The 4598-nt window shown below is 37.7% G+C and overlaps 1 pseudogene; it reads right to left on the bottom strand.

The window, feature by feature from the left end:
• Positions 1-1875: 1875 nt before the first annotated feature.
• Positions 1876-4598, bottom strand: part of LOC118737942 — a 17918-nt pseudogene continuing 15195 nt past the window's right edge.

Genomic DNA, 4598 nt, shown 5'->3' with positions numbered 1-4598 from the left:
AAAAATTCGCATTTCTGAGCAAAAAGAAAAAATACGTGTCTCCTTAAATTGTTCAAGGAACAATCCCTGTGAGTTTTATCGCTATCTTAAATTCACTTTCCGCCGGCCTGGGTGATTTGAGATGGAATGAGCCATATGTATATCTCGGAAACCGTTCGATCAACTTGTACTAAACTTGGTACGTTTATTTCGCTTGCCACATGAAAGAAAAACGATAAAAATTATTGAAATCGGACTAAATTACTCCCACTTTTCGTATAACAGTAAATTTCATAAAATCTTGAAACTTCGATATTTCGATATTTAAGGACGCTAATTTCCTCAAAATTGACACAATCCCTTGAAATAAGTAATATTATTGTAGAATTTTGGAAAGTGGGCGTGATACTTAGGGTTGCCACCTTGGCACAAACCGTGCCATTTTTGGCTCTATTTTGCTTCAAATGGCGCTTAATTTTTCAATTTGGCACAAAGTTCCAAAATAGCTCTTTTGTAAACTAGTAATATTTCAATACATTTTTGGGAAATCCTTTACGTGTACTTCTTTTTCTCAACTAAAATTTTCTAATTTCAATAGTGTATATAACTGTTTTATCTTACTTTGGTATTGGACTTTTGTTTTAGGAATGTGTTTTTAATTTTAATGCTAAATGGGAAGAATTAAAAAGAATGACAACCTTTTTTGGCACTTTTGTTTTTCTATTTGGCACATTTTGTGACTTTTATATCCTCAATATGGCACTACCTAGCTAATTATAGTTGGCAGCCCTGGTGATACCGCCTACATCTAACCATATAAGTTTATCTCATTAAGTATAACTGAACATGCTATCGAAATTGTTAGAAATAGGGGTAAACCACTCTTCCTACCATGTAAAGGTAGTTTTCATAAAGGTGAAAAACTATATTTTATCCTTGCGCCGGGTATTTAATGTTCGGCTCCACCCGAACTTAGACTTTTTTACTTGGTAAGTAATAAAAACGATAACTTAAGTTAATTATAGCCTTTTTAATGTTATTCCTAACATTCACATTCGCACATTCGCATTCCGAAAATTAGCATTCGCATTCACATTCGCGATTGTGAAAAATATTGTATTCGAAACATCCCTAATATGTATATATTTATGCATGTATATAAAAGTATGGTATTACTTGATACTCACCCACTTAAGTCAAATCGTTTCAGAACGTATTCATTAAATATCCGCTTGCATTAATAATTCCCTTCCGAAAGTTTTTTTTTCCTTCTAAATATCAAACCTGGCTATTATTTCCTTTCATTTTGTACCTTTTGATAGAAATCTAGTTGGATCTGAAATTAGATTAAAAAATAATTTCCTCTTCACATACATATTTATGTACATAGTTCGAATCCGTAAATATTTTTTTAAGTTTGGTCGAGACTAACTGATTAGCAACCAGCTTAGAAAAGCTGGAAGTAGTTTATTGAAATTAGAAAACAATTGAATAAAATTGAATTTCATACGTTTGTTAACAACAACAACCAATAAGGAACCATTTTTTCATTCCTAACAAATTGGAAATGAAATAAATTAAAACTAATTAAGTATTGATTAAAATAACAACAACAACCAAAAAGGAAACATTTTATTTTCATTCGTAACAAATAGGAAATAAAATAAATTAAAATATTTATTATGTACTGATTAAAATAAGTGTTATAAGAGCTATTATTTATGTTAATAGTGAGTTCATTTCTAAAAATAGTAAATATCGAATTGCAATTTATTAATTATGTACGATTAGCCATAATTAACGCACACAAATTAATTTCTTTATAAACCAAAAAAATTTGCGAAAAATTCAACAAAATCCCGGTTAAAACAAACTACCAGTATTGAACAGCTGCTTTTCGTGAATGTCTTTGGGTTTAAAGATTTAACGGAATATACTAGTACATTCTATCGCTTCAAGTCAAAGTTGGGGAATACTGTGGACTAGCGGGACTCTGAGGTGACATAGGCGATTCACTACGACTGTAAACAGGACTCGTTGGCGAGGATGAATAATAACTAGGACTAATTGGTGAATAAGCAACATCTGAGTGAGATATAGACGAATAAATGGGACTAGCGGGATTACTTGAGTATTGTGGGCTTGTGGGGGAGTAGCGATTTGAATTGGGCGAGTAAGTTGGCGAGGTAGGCGAATATGCTGCGGACGAAGTGCTTGCGTAGCGTGAACTTGGCGAAGAAGGCGAAGAAGCTGAATACTGTTGTGGCGAACGTGGTGAAATAAATTGAGGTGAAGTGATCGTAGGCGAATAGTTGATTTTCGGACTTAACGGCGAATATTGGGGTGAATTTGTGGAAAATGATGGGCTAACCGGTGTGTAACTTGGGCTAGAAGGATTGTAGCTAAACGTCGAAGGCGAGTAATGTGGTGTTTGAACTACAAAATTCGGGCTGGACGGGGAGTAGTGGGTGTAAATTGGACTTGTAGGTGAGTATTGAGCATTGCTCGATGGAGTTGTGTTACTTTCGGCAAAGAAATATGGCGTTGAGCGATATTTCTTAGGATCGGGGCGTTTGGAGCCACTACTTTTAGCTTTTGTTACATCTTCACTCAAGGAGTCGGGGGTGTTGAGTGGTGAAGATGGAGAATATAGTGAGTCATTGTGGCTTGTTGGTGAGCTCGGGGAAAAGTTACTGCAGTTTTTGCTTGAACTCATAACAGTAGGTGAATAGGAGGGTGAAGTGGGGGAATAACTATTCGTTTGAGGGGAATAGCTGGGTGAAGTTGGCGAATAATGCGTTGAACCAGAAATACTATTGTGCGAAATTGTCGGACTGGCTGGGGAATAGAATGTGGCGCTATTGTTTGAAGGTGATTGTGGTGAATGAGCTTGCAGATAACGCTGGTAATTTGGAGAGAATTCTGGTGAAGTTGGCGAATATTTGGGAGACTGCATTAGAGTAGTTAGCAAATCGTTGCTACAGCTCTTCGCTGCTGGCTCATATACCGACGACAAAGGCGAATAGTACGAGGAACCACCATAATATGATTTGAGCGATGCTGTTGATGGTGAAGAATATGGTGAGTTGCAGAAATCATCTGGTGTTAAGGTGGGCGAACTCATATTAGAGAGGGGTGAGAAGCAAGCAGAGCGTGTAGATTGTGGAGTAAGACTATCGCCTAGGCCAGGCGAGAATTCTATTATACCACTGCGCCCGCTGCCTGCTAAAATATTCGGTGTGAACATCGAACCGTAAAACAAGGCATTCTTATTGTTAATTGAATCCACTTCCATGGCCAATTTGCATTTACTGGCATCAAGTATCATATCGAAGCAACCGGTGCCGATGCGTGGCATCTGGCCCATAAGAATGTTTTCCGATACCCCACGCATGGCGTCGCGTTCACCATGAGCCGCAGCGTCCAGTAGTACGTCAACCGTTTCCTCAAAAGAGCAACGCATCAAAGGGCCAGTCTGTTGGCGATTAATGCCATGACGAGTGATTGCCATTAGGTGTCCTTTGGCGGTCATAATGTCGCAGAGTAACGCCAAGTGGCGATAGTTGACATATAAGCCTAGAAAAATTCAAAAGTGTACATTAATAAAAAACGGAAATGATTATGCTTACAACAAAAAAGGCATACACGAATGAATTATACACATGCAATCAAAAATTTGTAAAAAAAAAATTTACCGTAAAATTGCAGTACATTATTCATTTCTTTCTCAATGGACTTGCGCACCGCTTCGATGCCCAACACCGTAAACATTTCACAAATATCGTTGCTGCAGGTTCGCGTTTGATCGACATGACGTTCACTTAGCACGCGCATCAGTGCGGTACCATCGGTTTCCAACAGCCACTCAGCAACCGATTTGAATTCACCCGTTTCGGTGATGTAGATACGTTTCTTATTGGTCACCTGGGGCAAATGCATATATACTTTGGAAATGGATTCGATGCCTTGCAGGGTCATATCCGACAGCATATTGCTTTCGATACAACGCAGAAACATATTGTCATCCAAGCGCGCAAGCTCAGCTTCTTCCTCGGCAAGTTCATCGCCTCGAAATTTATTCTCCGGATTCGGTGTGTTCGTAATGCGTATACGCATTATCAAACGCGGTGCATTATCATCGTTGAAAATACACTTTATATCGTCACCGAAAGAGGCGGCAATGCGTTCTGCAATATGTTCCATGGTGAGTTTCTTTTCGGTCATATGTTTGCGATTGAGTTCTATCCTCAAAAGCCAAGGGGAAATTTCGCCTGCGAGAAAATGCGAAAAGTAAATATAAACTTTTGGCTAATACAAATTTGTATACATATGTTTAATAGCACTGTAAAACAATTTCAGGGTCAGGGGTGGAAGCATTCCAATTCAGCATGAACGACTTAGACCCATATAGTAAAACCTCTAAATATTGTTCCACTCGCGGGTCAAATTTATTTTATGGTCATATTAAATATAAAAAATGTTGCCTGTCTATTTTCTGGCTAAGATAGTAAAAAGTCTTTCATAATACAATTGAAAGACAGATGACAAGATAGTTCGAACAAATTTGGATATTCTAGCAGAAAAGTTCTAGAAACAAGCTCTCCCATTCACCACACTTA

The sequence above is a fragment of the Rhagoletis pomonella genome, unplaced genomic scaffold (assembly GCF_013731165.1).
Source record: "Rhagoletis pomonella isolate Grant_MI unplaced genomic scaffold, Rhpom_1.0 Rhpom_scaffold_00004, whole genome shotgun sequence".
NCBI classification, from domain to species: domain Eukaryota; kingdom Metazoa; phylum Arthropoda; class Insecta; order Diptera; family Tephritidae; genus Rhagoletis; species Rhagoletis pomonella.
This window is presented reverse-complemented; position numbering and strand designations above follow the sequence as displayed.